The sequence below is a fragment of the Rhipicephalus sanguineus genome, chromosome 5, assembly GCF_013339695.2.
Source record: "Rhipicephalus sanguineus isolate Rsan-2018 chromosome 5, BIME_Rsan_1.4, whole genome shotgun sequence".
In the NCBI taxonomy this organism is placed as follows: domain Eukaryota; kingdom Metazoa; phylum Arthropoda; class Arachnida; order Ixodida; family Ixodidae; genus Rhipicephalus; species Rhipicephalus sanguineus.
Window position 1 is genome coordinate 182,499,591 of NC_051180.1, and position 16,123 is coordinate 182,515,713.

At 47.2% G+C, this 16,123-nt stretch overlaps 1 non-coding gene across 1 annotated transcript; it reads right to left on the reverse strand.

Annotated features, from left to right (window-relative positions):
- Window positions 1-15,504: 15,504 nt before the first annotated feature.
- On the reverse strand, window positions 15,505-15,577 carry Trnam-cau (transfer RNA methionine (anticodon CAU)). The gene has a single exon. It is a non-coding gene; the product is annotated as a tRNA-Met (tRNA).
- Window positions 15,578-16,123: the final 546 nt, after the last annotated feature.

Below are 16,123 nucleotides of genomic sequence, written 5' to 3' on the forward strand. Positions count from 1 at the left end.
GATATTATTATTATCTTGGGCAACACTATCATGCTTCAAACAACTCTATAGACTACGTCCTGCAGGCTTCGTAATCATTTTATATATACCCACATTTACGGTCTATACGTGCATTCGTCTGATCTTCGCTTTCCCGTATTGTCCGGTATTGTAATTCAATCCTGGATGGGGTCGCATTTCTTTCAAACGACTATGGATTCGACGACACATTGGCCTGTTATTTGGCTAACAAAACGTAACTTCTTACCGTTATCGAAATGTTTTCTTTGATTATTATTTTTTTCCATCACGTTATTGTTCTAATACCACGTATTGTCGCTTATTTTTGTGCTACCTTAACGTTGGTGAACAGTTTAGTTTAGCTTGACTCCGTGTGTCGGCAGAAAATACCCCGTGTGATTGATCCCTTATTACATGCTCTATATGTACAAGTGTTGCTTTTTTTTCCCCAATGCTGCATGAACAAAAGAATTTCCGTACTACAGCTCTCATTATTACACCCGGACACTAAAACGTGGAAATAGAAAAACTGGGAGGCAGGAAGCAGAGAGAATGGCACAGAGGTGGCCACATCAGAGTCACTGTCTCGGCTTTCTGCCTCTCAGTTGTTCCTCTTTCCACGTTTTAGTGGCTTTCGTCGAGTGTAGCCATGCACGAACTTGCCCAATCGGCAACTCTCTTTCCACTATAGAACACACAGCGCTTAATGCACACACACACCTGGGAAGAGAACGAGGATGGGCGCTGTCTCTCTTTCGTTCTCATCATTATTTATTTATTTATTATGTTATCTGGTACATACTGGCAGTTCCGATGGGCCCTGTTGCAGGAGGGCAAACAAAACAAAACAAGAAACACAGAAATATTCTGTGCTAATACGGGGCATCTCAAATTATAGATTGTTACATCGATTATTCGCACCAAGTAGATTAAGAATTTTCGAAGCGCACCTAAAGCACATCATCGCATTCAGAAGATACTTAATAGGTAAGCTGTAAAAACAAAATTAAGAAACCCCGATGCAAGCGGAACGTATATGTTTTTAAGTACTGTGAGAAATATATTGAAGTCGCTCCTACCGGTTATACACTAGCGGTATGTGGTGTGTACTGCTGTTCTTCGTGTATATCGTGTATTCAAAGCATAACGGATGCGCACCTTTTGAACAGCCCCCTTACAAACTGTCATATGAGGTCTGTGAGGTATTTTTAAAATAAAGGACCCTAAGGGTCGCACGATCGAATTTTTGCCGCGGTGGCCGCACTTTCGATAGAGGCAGAAACGCTTCAGGCCCATGTACTTAGATTTAGATTTAACGTAGATTTAGATTTAACTTAGATTTAGATTTAGACAGATTTAAACTCGGCCAACCTGGCCGAGGTTAAAGAACCCCGGCCAGGTTGGCTAAATTTGCTGAGCCCTCCACAACGGCGTCCCTGATAATCGTATCGTGGTTTTGGAACGTTAAACCCTAACAATTATTGTTATTTCGAAAATCAAAAAAGAAATAAATAATATGAGTCTTGCAGTCTTGCCGTGTAGGAGGCGTGTTTCATGTTATTTATTACCTATTGTGATGCAGTAATTTGACCAAAGGGCGCCGTTTCAGTTTGCAATAGCTATGTACTGAGTGGCAGGTGCGCTTCGTTCGTTATTGAAATGTCGATGTTGCTTAACATTGGTTCCAAAATAGTGCAAAGTGTAGCGTAAGTTACTCCTCTGTCTCAACGACAAACAAGGGTAGGCAGAAACAGCAGTGCGCAGGTGGAGCAAATTAATACTTGGCAGCTTCGTGGTGCTTAGCGCCTTGTTGGGTACAGGGCTTACATTTGGATATGGCATCAAGGCTACGGCTGTGGAGAGGAGGCGTTGAACGCTGACGGGGAGGTCTTTGGCGCGTCGTAACCGGTAGTAGGTGAGCCCGACGTCACGCATCAGCCGACTCACGTCGCTGCGAATCGTGTCTCTGGGAATGCCCTTTACCTGCGCCGGTACAGCGGGTGACACGTAAGTAAGAAAGACTAGCTGACATCCACTGAAATCTCTCCATAGGCATGGTGTTAGCGCGTGTAACGTTGAGAACTGTAGACACGAACACGAGCAAGCAGTGAAGATACACTCACAGCTCAAACTATCAACCACCGGCCAAAATCTTGGGGGTTTTCTTCGCATCGCGCTGTAAGGCGTGGGGTTGCGCACCATGCTTCGAAAACTTTGTTATCATGAATGGTTAACGGAATTTAGGCCACGTATGATTAATGTGTGACGCATCAGTGAGCTCACCATCTTGCAGAAACGTCAACTGCGTTTTTTTTTAGTTGTTGCTGTTTTTTGGCCGGCCAGCATGTAACGATTTCGGTGTTGTTAAGGTTGAATGATGAACTTGTTTCCCAGTGTTACACTTCTCTCACATGACTCATTCAGTATAGAAATATTCATTAAAGCCATAGAATATAGCCATAGAAGCCATAGTCCATTGGAAGTTAGCGCTCCACTAGTTGCGTTATGCTGGGGCACCAATGTCAGTTTGTTGGCTGGTCATCATGAAATGGCTTCAGGCACTACACAATAAGAAATGGAATTGAATGAGCGCGAAGCTTTGCTATCTAACCGTGAAATCTTCTTGAAAAAAAAAAGATATTATAATGGAACTTGAAGAAAATTAGCAGAACTCAAGGACTTGCGAAAATCGTTAATACTTCAGTAATGCATGTTGCTGGGCGAGTCGGTCGTACATCATTAAACAAGGTGCTGAGCAAAGAAACATGGACGAGAAGAGAACGCCCGTCCTCGTTCTCTTCTCGTTCATATGCTTTTTGTTTTTTTTTTTTGCTTTGTTTTTTGCGCAGCACCTTGTTTAACGTTAATACTTCACTTCTGCTAAAAGACATGTCACATTTTAATGGGCAAACACTATCATGAGCACATCGATCACGTAAAGCAGATATTCTTGCGGGGCTTACTGCATTCATTGTGTTTTCAAATTACTGCAAAATGAGTGCACCCTTTCGAGCTTGTTCTCCCCATCGTCCTCATTGCGTGCCTTTGTTGTTTAATAGTGCTTGCCCGTTATATACAGATGACGAACTACAAGCGCGTTTTAAACGGCACGCAGCATACTCGACCGGAGAGCAAGGTGAAAAGAAGGTGAACGCACAACACTATGATGAGACAGAGTTACTTCTGAAATCATTCATGTGACGATTTCCGGGCGCCTGTATACTCTGCTACATTGTGTACAACACTTGATATCTATCTATCGGTCTATCTATGTATATGGCCGCCTTCGGCATTTTACTCTCGTAGCCGTTTCATTCACTTGATATGTATTAGAGGTGTGCACGGGCTCCGGGTAGCCCGAAAGCCCGAGCCCGACCCGGCCCGCGGGCCGGGCTCGGGCGGGCCGACCTATTTTCACCTCGGGCCCGGGCCGGGCTCGGACTACTTGGAGTTTTATCGGGCCGGGCTCGGGCCCGGCGCAAAGCCCGACTCAAGCCCGAAATATAGAGAAGGAGCGGGATTTGTTTTCCAGCATGCTTACAGCGCCTTTTCCGCGACCGCCCTTTACCGCTTTTCCTTTCCATCCGCTACTTTAAACAAAAGGGGAGCAGGTAAATCACGGCCTCTATTGCACTCCGACAAACAGAGAAGTAACACCACCTGAGCTAGTGACGGCGCCACGCGACTGTTCGCGTTAGATTTAAGGCCAAATCCTATATGAGTGAAAATGCACGCGACAGCGACGAGCGACCCGACGTAGATCGCCTTCGTGCAAGCTGATGCTTACATGGGCATACCCCATACACGGGACGGCTCTGGCGAGTGAACTCCATTGTTGCTGGCATGAGGCCGTCTACTTGTATAGCAAAAGTTCCGCGAACAGTCTCTATTAGAGACTGTTCGTCGTGTGTCGTTTGATCATATTTGATATGCTCAATAAAATGCCAAATTACCGGAAAACGAGGTTTTGTTTTCGCAGCGAACCTTCAAAAAGCCGGGCCGGGCCGGGCCGGGCCCGGGATTGTGTTTTAGTACGTCGGGCCGGGCCGGGCGGGCTCGCTGCCCTTTGCCGTCGGGCTCGGGCGGGCCTTCGACAAAGTCAGCGGGCCCGGCCCGGGCTCGGGCTCGGAAATACGGCCCGTGCACAGCTCTAATATGTATGACATTAGGAATGAGAGGCGTGCCGCGGCTCGTACGCCATACTTTTATTCTATTGCACGCTCACTTCTTCATCGTCGGCTTCTCCTGCCATGGCTTCATGTATCACACGATTCCTCCTCCCCACTAAAGGAAGCGAACATAAATAACGCAACAAAAAGGGCATGGCGAGAGGAACACGCGAAAAACGCAAAATATGCATCAAGATCCATCAAGATCGCCATTTTTTGGGCTTGTTGGTATACTGAATTAGAAACCATCTTCAGCGCTAGCAGACAAGGACGAAGGAGAGACGACACCCTGTTGTCGTACAGGTCCGCTCACTCGAAGCTCGTTAAGAGTAGTATTGCTAATCTGTGTTTTGGAAATGCGCTGAAGAAGTCCTGCCATCATAATATTCATGAAAGTATATTGAATCAGTCGGTGAGGTTATCGGCAGCGGGTTTTCCGGAGTCGGTACAGGTGTCTGTTGCCGAGAGTCTTCTTAAAAGATGCCGCTTGGACGTTAACCCCCCGGACGCGCAGGCGAAGAGTAAGAGCAGAGTGGCAGTAGTGCCCTATCTGCACAGAACGGCGCACAACCTGAAGAGAATGGCTAATCGTGTGGACATTAAAATAGTGTTTTCTGCGCCCGAAAAACTGGGCACGATATGTCGACTAACAGACCCGCATCGTAAGCCAGCTGTAGGATGTTCCAAAAACCATCGTGATCCCCTCGTGGACTGTGTACAAGAGGTAGTATACGAGCTCCCGTTGACCTGTGGAAATAAGTACATAGGACAGACGGGAAGATGCCTTAACGACCGACTTCGCGAGCATACGTTAAACGTTACTAACAAGAATAATTACGGTCATTTGTCTGTGCATTGTTTAGAGTGCGGTTGCGCACCATTGTATGCTTCATGCACTGTTCTGGCGAAGCACAAAGATAAAGACGTGCGGGAGATTATTGAAGCCCAAGCTATCTCTCGCAATAGTGACACGTGTGTGAGTGCACCGTCAATTGATCTTTTGGATAGGCAGAGGGCCTTTCTGGTTGGCTAGAGTGTAGAATAAGGTGGCGCACTGTGCATGGATAAATAGATTGCTGTTTCCTGGAAATAAAAGTGTTGAAGTTAGCGCATTGTGGTGTCGTCTCTCCTTCGTCCTTGTCTGCTAGCGCTGAAGATGGTTTCCTTTAAAATCGATGTCCACTGAGTTCGACAATCACGCCAGAACTTTAATACAGGGTTTAGCAGTCCAGTGATGTCCAGCACAGCTCTGTTGGTCAATCATGGTTGTTCCACATCAGATGACATCGGCTTCCCCGGCCCCTGGAAGATGATGAAAACACAGCTTGAGCTCTCGTGAAAAACGAACAATGTCGGGATACCTTCTAGCGTCGGCCGGTCAGATGTCGTAGGCGTCGGCTTCCTTGTCGTGGCTTATACACACGCTGTGCCTCGAGTTTGTGCGTTTGTTGATCAAGTGTGATTGGGCGATGACTGCGTTCTTCCAGAGTCCAGAGTAAAAGGGGTGGTTTTGTGTCTTTGTCATCGCTTTCTGTAGTACAGAAGAGGTCTCTGGCGACGTTCGTTTCTGCGCAGACGTCTACCATCTTGAATTTGCCTTCGGGTTAGATATCTTCTTTTCCGACATCCTTGAAGCGGCGAGTGCGCTTCCGATGAAGTTTTCGTTCGTCGTTGCCTTTGTTGAAGTCTTCGATGTGTTGGTTGATATTCTACATGCCTTCGCTGGAACTGCCGATGCTGCGAAAGTTGTGTGTGTTGACTCCTACTAGGAACAGAAGTGTGATTTTCTTCATAAGCTGATGTGGTGTCCACTACGTAGGCGGTGCGTTGTGGGCTGTTGTGATCATGACGAGCACTTTATGTAGTACGCCATCATTGCTAGAAAGCTCTTCAGAGGCTTCTGCGATGTCGTTCATTACGGACGCTTCTGGCACCCAGCTGCATTCTTGGATGGATGAGCACTGGATGATGATACCACAGCAGACATGGGTTGACTAGGTTCCAATTTCGGATTTAGCCAAGCCTACGGGACCATGGCGATGAAGTCTTGCGACGACAGACACCTCTTGGACTCGTCATGCCGTTCATGGGTATTTTCCCAATGCGTCAGCTCGTCCATCGTGAACGTATCGCGCGTAAGCAGTACCCTATTTAGCGTGTTCTTAATATGCAAGGCCTTCATTAGCATGACCTTACTTAGCACGACCTTATTTGCAATTACTTAATTCGCATAGCATAAATTAGCATGACTTTATTTACCATGGTCTTCATTAGTTTGATTTTAGCATAGCTTGGCTTAATTGGCTTGACTCAGCATGTTTAAGCAAAGCGAGATGACGTCATAGCTAGGCACAGTTTTTGTTCGCGCCACTCGGCGTAACAAAAAGCTAAACAGCTCCGCTGTAAAAAAATCTGATAACGAAGGTGAACCGTCATGTAGCAGGCAACGGCGTAATTGAGAGATAATCTAGTTTTTTTGCGGTGAACACAAGACATGCTAATACTGGCGTAACCAAGACGAGCAATTTCGCCCTTGCGTATAACGGCTCTTTGGTTATCAGTATGATATTGTTGTCTTTTTTTTGGTTCAGCAGTGTTTGTGTTTTCCTTTCTTTTCTTGCGCAGGATCGCATTTGTGTCATTACTTTTGTGTGTGAATTCATAAAAAACCTACGTTGGAAACCAGCGTCAGTCCGTGCCACCTCTCTTCGCCCGCTGGTTTCTTTTTATTCTCGTTTTATATTAACGCGATAGCGTTGAAGAGCTCGAAAATTATAGATAGAGGCAGATAAAGAAATAACAACCCAAGACTTCATCGTGGCAAGCACGTGTTCACCACAGAGCCGCACCCGTGCTCAAGATTGTTTCGGAAAAAAAACACTATATGAATGTTATGTAGTGCGAGAAGTGTCGATAACACATGTATAACATTGCGTGGCGGAAGCGTAAAATCACACCAGGGATCAAACCATGTGAATTACGCAGCAAGTGGTTGGTTTGAAGGCCCATTAATCACAGGGCAAACAGGCATAATTATTTAACATCTTGAACAACAGCATCAAGAACATGCGCACATGCGCAGGTGCGCGTGTTGCCTTACGGAAGCGCAGTGGTTACCTCGCCAACTCGCAAAAGGAAGAATTGTCTTGTAGTGGGCACTTCGCAACTGTATTTGCAGTAGGCATTGTAGGGTAGTTTGAAAGGACCAGTTTACAGACGCACAGATGTTCCTTTCCTTGCGGCAGGGTTTACGTGTCCACCGGGAAGCAAAGCCAAGGTATATAGCGATTGAGGTAGCGACACTAACAAGGTCCAATTAAGCTATCGCGTTCTGCACTTCAAGGCGAAGCTCAAGCGTCCTCCCGGGTTTTTCGTGCGAAATGAAGTACCAACTCCACCAAGACATTCACGTTATACGGATCCTATCAATCGCGACAAGTGGCATCGAGAAGCTGTATCATCGCACATAATTGTTCGCAGACTGAAGAGATTCTATAGTTAGTGCATTTCAAACGTCCTCCGTTGACGACCTGCGAGGTAATGAAGTCCGAGCATAACATTCAGCATACTGAGGACAACCTCATTTTTTTCCAAGTTTTTTATAAAACTGAGAAATTGCCGCAAGAAAATGTTGATGAACAGGCTGGAAGGATGTTTAAAATGCAGCATTCGGGCATGATTTGATACGAGCACTAAGAAAGGCGGCTTACCTCCCAAAAAACACTGTTCCTTGAAAGTTATTTCGGTCTATGTTGCACAGCCACTGCTTCTTGCGCAAGCCATCGCGCTTACCTTGAGGTATCATAAAAAATACAAAACCATTTGCACGTTTGTTGCTGCAGTTATAGGCGCAACAGCACGGCATAGCGCCTGCACACTTCACAGAAAACAAAGCGCGCGCAACGCTGGCTACGCGTAGCCAAGGCGCAAAATAGCGCGAACGAAAAATAAAAACTAGCAAAACGGAAGATCCACGCGTTTCCAAGGGCAATCGCAAAGGAGACCAATCGTCGTGCAAAAAAAGCGGCGAAGAACGGCAAGGACGCGAAAGGGGCGAGGAGGTCACGCGGCAGAGGCGAGTTCAAGGAGTAGAGGTGCTTTACCAAGATCAAGGGGTTCTAACACTAGCGCGAAGCGTGCCGTACGTACGTCCCTTCTATACTGGCGGTTTACAGGCTTGTGGCACTTATTCGCGGGAGATAAGGAAGAAAATTTTCATTTGCTGGTGTTGACGTGTGCAGGAAGATGTCGGAAAGTGCAATTTGCTTCAGTTCAGTAAAGTGTCGTTTTCTTCAGCGTACGGACAACGTTCATAATGAGGCACTGTTGCGTGCCTATGTGCATATAAAGTGCAAGAAACAAAGAAGCCGTAGTATCATTCCACGAGGTTCCTGCCGACCTCGAGTTGCGCCAACGATGGCCAATGGTGAACTCGCCAAAGAAATGGGAGCCGAACGTTACTTCGTCGTTTGCAGTAAGCAGTTCCTTGATGTTGGTTTCGGTGCCCAGTGCGTTCTCAGGCTACTCCGCGTATATGAAACCTGCCCTTGCCAAGGTACGCTGCGATTTAAGTATTCAAAAAGGCACTGTTCAGCTTGAACGCGCCTACAAGAAGGCTACCACAGAGCGAGAAGTAGTAACTGCTTCCAGTTTCGACGACAATGAAAACCCTTGTTGCCCTGGCGTCGCGTCACTAGTTGTGCGACTAGCGTCCGCGCCAACAGGCCAACATGCTCGGACACACACCTTTTACTTTGAGAAAAAGTTGCTTTGAGCGACACCGTATGCGCTGTAGCTGAGCCGGTGCATACATAGGCGTTGTTGTAGAACAGAGACGCTTATCTAGTCTCTAGCGTCTCTAGCGGTTTAGTGGCATCACGCTTTTTGACAAGAAGTCCACTTCCAAACCGCTACAAGCCAGCGGGGAACGTTCTGTTTACGTGCTTGTGGACGTTCTCCTTTTGATGAGGTAGAACAACGAGCCCGGCCACATCAAGGTGCTGCTTGAACTCTTATACCGCAATTTCATCAAGTCAGTGCCGAATACCAGGCTTTTGATATCACAGACGATAATTAATGGCCAAGATGTATGCAAATGGGCCACTGTCGCGAAATCTGCTAAAACTGTAGTATGCCACGCGAACTGTTGCATTCTTGATATGCTGAGATCAGTACTACAAATAAGCGTTCCATTAATAAATGTCCCATGTGAATATGGTTCAGTTGTAACAAAATTCGGGTCGTGGGAAGAAAATCTCGCAACGGGCGCGGCGGCCGTATCGCGCTCATATCGCATGCATCACGCAAGATACACGCGATATGAGCACTTTAGCAGTGCTTCGTTTGCGCACTCGACGAACTAAATCAAGTAGAGTATAATATTTTACTTGACAATCAATAATTGACAGCCATATAAGTCTATAAAGGAGGCGTTGGTTACTTTATAGCTTCTTGTGTTCGCGTTGAAACCCGGTAGGGACTCTGCCGGAGAGGTCGAGCACATTCTTCCGTTGTGATGCGATGCTTGGCAAGTGGCGTTAGTCAAGCTGCCGACGCCGACACAAAACACTCCTAGTATTGTTTCAGCAGGCTTTGCAGCTGTTCCCTTCTGGTAGAGGGAAGGGTTGGATTGATGTCGAATGTTGGTTCAGATATCGGAATCGTCGTTGTAGTTTCGTCAGAATCCAAGAAAGCGCACGCATTGCGGACAGCCATGATTTCCTTGATGTATGCTATTGTGGTGCCCGTGCCCAGGTGTTTGTATTCGTGGCTAAAGTTCGTAAACAAGATCATTCCTTTCTCTTCGTGCAGTCTAGCAGTGTCTCTCGCGACACAAATTTCAGGGTCAAACAGCAAATGTCGATCACTCTCAACAACGCCTTTTCTATGTAGGCGGCTGTTACATTGCCGTGTGACGGATACGTCTTAGGTGAATGCATAATGAACACTGCGAGTTGCATTGAAACGGTACCCTTTTATAACCGGCACAATATTGCTGGCTCCTCCTCACGGACAACTGATCACTCAGCCTACAATTTTAGCCAAGGAAATACAAAATTTTAAATAAAATTACCAAAGCACAACCGTTAATTTTTGGCATCGATGAAGAAACGAATATTAAGCGCAACAAATACCGGCACGCAACCCCTTAGAAGACAGCACCGAGAAGCAAGGAGATGCTGTCTTAAATAAAATTACGGGACGATATTACGGTTTTCACGATTCTCTACAAACGCATTGAGCCGTTCGAGCAACCCCTTAGTATTATTATGAGGCTGATTTAAGCTCTCTGCTTAATGTGTGTAGTTTGCCATAAGGCTTTAAATTTGCGAATCTGTACAAATTGTAGCGGCGCTGCCAGTCGAGTTTCCAGACATCCCTTTCCGTGGCACTTTCCATGGGGTAGCGACGACACACAGGCAACGTATTTGATTGGATGTCCCACTGACGTTACGGTAGCGTATTGTTCACAAATATTTTTAATAAGAGAACACCCGATCACAAATTACTCATCACTGCCGGCGGATAGCGAGCGTCGTCTGGTTGTGTCACAGTGTGCTCCATTGTTATGTGAACTGCGCAACCAGTGTTGATTTAAAGTTTCCTTTCTTTCAACATCACGGATCGCATGCTGTGTTGAGGGCTGCAAAGCTAGAAATTGTTTACACATCAAGCTCCGACTACGTGTGCCGTGCAAGGCAACCGGCGAGCGGAGTCACTTCAGCGCATCCGTGCAATGACTATGAGCGTAGGATTTTCGCCCTCTCGATCAACGACAGGATCCAAGCGTCAGAGCCCATACCTACACCCCGAAGAGTGCCAAAACTCCCGTATTTACGTTTATCGGTGATCGTTCTAAGACAGACTGAACTTGACCGCCTACTTAGCGTTTGCAGGATATCGGCGTATACTGCCCAGAGCTGTCTATGGGGTTTATATGGCTCTGGTGTAGGTCTTGTGCGAAGCCGTGTATGGTCTCGCGCGCATATTCATGGCGGCTGCTCGTCGCATTCACGCGTGCATTTGTTGCGTGCGATGGGTTGTTGTTGCGCAGTTGGCTGCTCAAACAGCAGCGCGAAGGGGTTCCGCCTTTTTAAGCTTAGGTATGTCCCTAAAGCGGGTGGGTTCCGTCTCCGCCATTATCGGACCAGACCTGTCGCGGGCCCTACCCGCCGGGACCTCGGAGAGCCCGGCGCGGCAAGCGAGACTCGCGCTTGAGCATGGGCCAATTCGTTGGCGCTGACAAGCCCCCTACTTTCGACCCTACGTGGGCCGGAAACCAGGTGATGGTGTAATGAGCAAGTAATTTTCCTTCGAGTATCTTGGTGACTTCCTTACAGATGGCCCCAGAGGCGAATGCTCTGGCTGCTGACCTCGAGGGTGTGCAGACTTCCGTTTTGCTTAGATGTAAGAGTGCTAATGCTATGGCTAGCTGCTCTGCCTTGCTAGACGACGGGGTAACGACTGACATGGCCGAAAGTACCCGCCCGTTGGTGTCAACGGAGACGACCGCAACACGGGAGGTGTTGCTAGCTGGTATTGAGCGGCATCCACGCATGTGTCCGATGCGTGTGTGTGCGCATGTGTCAGGAGCGCAGAGGCCCTTGCCAACCTTCTGCCTGTACTGTATTGTGGGTGTACGTTGCTCGGCAGCGGCGAAGCCTTAATGTAAGATCTCGTGTGATCGTGCAGCTGCGTGTGGCGTACCCTCGCAAAGGTTGGATTGATGTTAACGCCTGCAAGGATTTGTCGCCCCGCGATGGTGAACGAAAGTCTACAAGTTGCGCCGTCTGCTGCGCCTCGATGACTTCTAGGGTGCTTTGAGCACGTAGGCTCGCGAGGCTCTCGGTGCTAGTACGCATCGGGAGCCCAAGAACCCTCTTTGTACCCTAGCGAATGAGCGTGTTTAGTTCGCTTTCTCGTGAACTTGTCATTTGTGCATAGGTGCGACATAGTTTACATGACTTGTTAGGAACGCGTGGTAAACCCTGAGGAGGTTGTCTTCTTTAAGCCCTCCTCTATTGTTGGATGCCCTAGGTATCACTCTAATTACTCCCTCCGCGTGCGAGGTGAGTCTGTCAATTGCGCCACCGTTGTGACCGTTGGCCTCGATTATCATGCCTAAAACCGGGATGGAGCCAACCCTGGGGATTGTCTGCCTTGTTGCCTTGTGTACTCTAATATCCATCTAAGGGCTTCCAATGTTTTTCTTCGGGGCCCCTTGTAGTGGGCCGACACAGGAGAAGTTCAGATTTGGACCTCGAGTATGAGCCCGATTTCCTCTGTGAATAACAACGCAGACGATTGACTCCTGTAGAGATCATTCGACGTATCCGTCCGAACCACCAGAGCACCAGACGGTGATGTCGTCAGCGTAAATAGCGCTTTCGACTTCGCCCAGATGTTCTAGCTCGGTCGTGAGCTCGCACATGACAATATTTAACAGAAGCGGTAAAACGACCGACCCCTGTGCTGTGCCGACTGAACAAAGCTCGTAAAGCTCTGATTTGAGATCACCGAGTTTGATGGTGGCCTTTGTATCTAAGAAAAGTGCTAACAAAACCGTGAAACATCTCCCCGAGGTTGAGGGTGCGATGCAGTTCAGAATGTGATGATGGCCTATGTTGTCAAAGGATTTTTTCGTGCCAGCCCTGTGAAAGGATTGTCCTTTCTTCTGGCCGGCTCAGTCGTTTGTTTTCTTTTCCCGTGACGCGTTGTATCAGTTCAACTCCCACAACACATTTGTACTGACAGGTTCTCTTATCAAATGTCTTCTCTAAAGGTCTTTGTGGATTTTTATTTAAATGGATAGAACACTACGCGAAATAAGCCATGCCTCACCGATCCGAAGAAGGTCAGTTGCTCCTCCACCGTGAGCTCCTCGAAGAGTATGTCGTCTGCCGGACAGTACGCGAGCAGCTTTCTCGCTCCATCGCCGTTCTCGATCACGTCATATGGACCCACGGAAATAGTCCCGGTGCTGGGCGTGATTGAGCCTGTTTGTTTGGAATAGTAGGGAACAGAATTATTAAGGCTGTGTTGTCAGGAAGGCATGCCAGTTCTTGTTTGATAACATTGTCGTCATCTACATTAGAAACAGTGCTCGCGCCCACAGTTCGTGACACCCTGTGTAGTAATAGCACGTCACAATCAATCTTGTCTTTGAAGGGACATTATATCAGGAGCCGATATCACATCGGCGCAGGCAACCTTTGTCCGGCGTGATGACTGATGCACAGTGCCTTGCTGTTCATCAGTTACCACCGATGAAAAATACCACCGTCCCGGTACAACTTGTGAAATCGTGGACAATGCAGTGTAGAACTTTCTTGTTCAGCAGGTATGCGAAACATTTGTTCTTCGTATAGTACAAGATGTGACGTTTTTATAAGAATTATGTGTAGGGCTAGGCTTATGGAGATGTTCTCTGATTGAAGGGAGAACAACTATAACTGTTGGGGTTTTACGTACCTAAAACCATGGTATGACTATGAGGGACGCCGTAGTGGAGGGCTCTGGAAATATCGACCATCTGGTGTTTTTTCACGTGCACCTAAATGTAAGTACACGGGCCTCTCGCATTTCGCCTCCATCGCCGCGGTCGGGATTCGATCCCGTGACCTCCGGGTCAGCAGTTGAGCACCGCAACCACTAGACCACCATGGCGGGTAAAGGAGTAGAAACACATGCTTACCACATGTGTTAAACACACGTATATTCACATGTATGTAAGTGTATGTCTGAGAGTTCCTAAAAAACACGGTGTCTGTGTGTATACCGTACCGAACGTTCTTTACCTATCAAGGTTTCGTGGTTGTTTCACAAAGAAATTTCTCGCCCATTTATCTATACTCGTGGTAACAATCTAACGTTTTCTCATTCAAATTCAGAAATGAAAAAAATTTCTGTTGGGCGATGTGACTGTTTGCAAGTGTAAAGGTGCCTTCGATGGCTGCCCCACGTTGCGGTGGGCTGGCGGCTAAAAGTTTTTACTGAATAAAACGACAGAAACTAGTAAATGTCTAGGAAACGACTTCGATGTGATGAAAAAATTGGCCGCGTATCTGCGTGCTTCGCTGCAAATGTCGTCTAAAGACGACAGAAGAGGCGCTGCGTGAGATATGAACGCCATCTGGCAATACGTCGGGAAACATGAATGCTGTGTTGCGGGCTGGTAGTCCCGGCGCCGCAGCAGGCGAAGACCGGCGGTGACCAACGCGACCGGCGGGGACGCCAGCCAGCCCGAACACCCGGTTTGGCGCGAAGCGCCGAAGCAGAAGAAACGTCCGCACTCAACGAGTACTCTCCACACCCTCTTTTATATTCACGTCGCCTGGGTAAAGCAGGAATGCCAGAGCGGCGCCACATGGCATTCGTACAGTGCAATACTGAACCGAAACCGAAACACAACAATGAGCTCGTGCAGAGGGCACGGAGGAAGCAAAGTTTCGGCGCAGTCGCATTTTCAGCGCAGCTTAAGAAACTAGGGTTTCTAGCATTACGTATCTATGTATTTTCTATTAAAGGAACACCCCACCTAATACTTACCTAGTGATGTTGCGCCTCAGATGTGCGTAATGTTTGCTTTTTGATCAACAATGTACACAAGTATGAACCTAGTCAGCCGTTCACGATGGCTGGCCCTTGGGCAAGTGGTTCAACTTTGGCTGAGTGGCTGAATCGAGGGACGTGCCGACAAACAGAAAGACAGACAGATAGAAAGACAGACCAAAATTTCTGCATTTAAGTTCCCCAACAAAGACTATCGTCTTTAAAAGCGTGTAGGAAGGGTGTCCTGTACCTGTAATCAACTTCATGGTCGTCGTCTTCCCAGAACCGGGTGGTCCGAGCAGCACGGTGATTTGCTTGCTGAATACGTTGACGGTTACGTTGTTTAGTACCGCGTCGTTTTCGAACCTCTGTTAGAAACAAAAAACGACTATTACAAATATTCATTCAAAAATATATTTCGTACCTATGATACATAATTGTATACACAGATGCACGGTCAACAACAATTTTGAAAGGATAGAAAATAAGAAATAGGTCATAAAGTCGAACCTGCCACCTTCGAATAATGTGTCCGATGCTCTACCACTGAGCTACCGCTATGTCCTACTTAACGCCAGTAGCCAAAGTAAGTGCAAGCTTTGTGGTATAGGACAGCGGGACTTATTACTTATAGGAAAGTAGATGACTTTTAAGGACTCGTTTTTCTTTGTTAGACACAATAATAATGAGAATTAACAGACAAAGCCAAGGAAAGTATAGGGGATGTAATTTCTAGTAATTACGATATAAATGGGAAGAAAGTAAAATGGACGAAAAGATAACTTGCCGCCGGCAGGGACCGAACCTGCGACCTTCGGATAATGCGTCCGATGCTCTACCAATTGAGCCACGGTGGCCGTCATCGTTCTGTAAACTTCATCGGTTATATCTGTGCGTTTAAACCTCAGTGTGTGAGTCAGCGCCGGTCGTAGCTATGACGGCGCGTGTTTAGTAGTAGCACAAAAGCGGTAGCTCAGGGGTAGAGCATCGGAGGCATTATTCGGAGGTCGCAGGTTCGGTCCCTGTCAGCGCAAAGTTATCTTTTCGTCCACTTTACTTTGTTCACACTTTGCATCCTGATTACTACAAATAACATCCCTTAAACTTTTCTTCGCACTATTGTCTGTTAATTGTCATTATTATGATCTATAGGGCTCTTTAATCTCTACGTGGAGCTCTCAAGACCAAGCTTATGCATGTGCGCCCGATACGTCACCCTTTTCTATACCCAGTTGCGTTGACAATTTCGCTTGGAATGCAAGGTGTGTATATTGTGGCGCTTAATTGGCATGTTTTCCTTGATTTAACGAAACAATATGCTCGCAGCTTGCTGAATCGCGCTCAATGGGAGTGCATAAAGCACAGTAGCCGATGCGAAATCCCGCGAGCATTTATATTCGAAC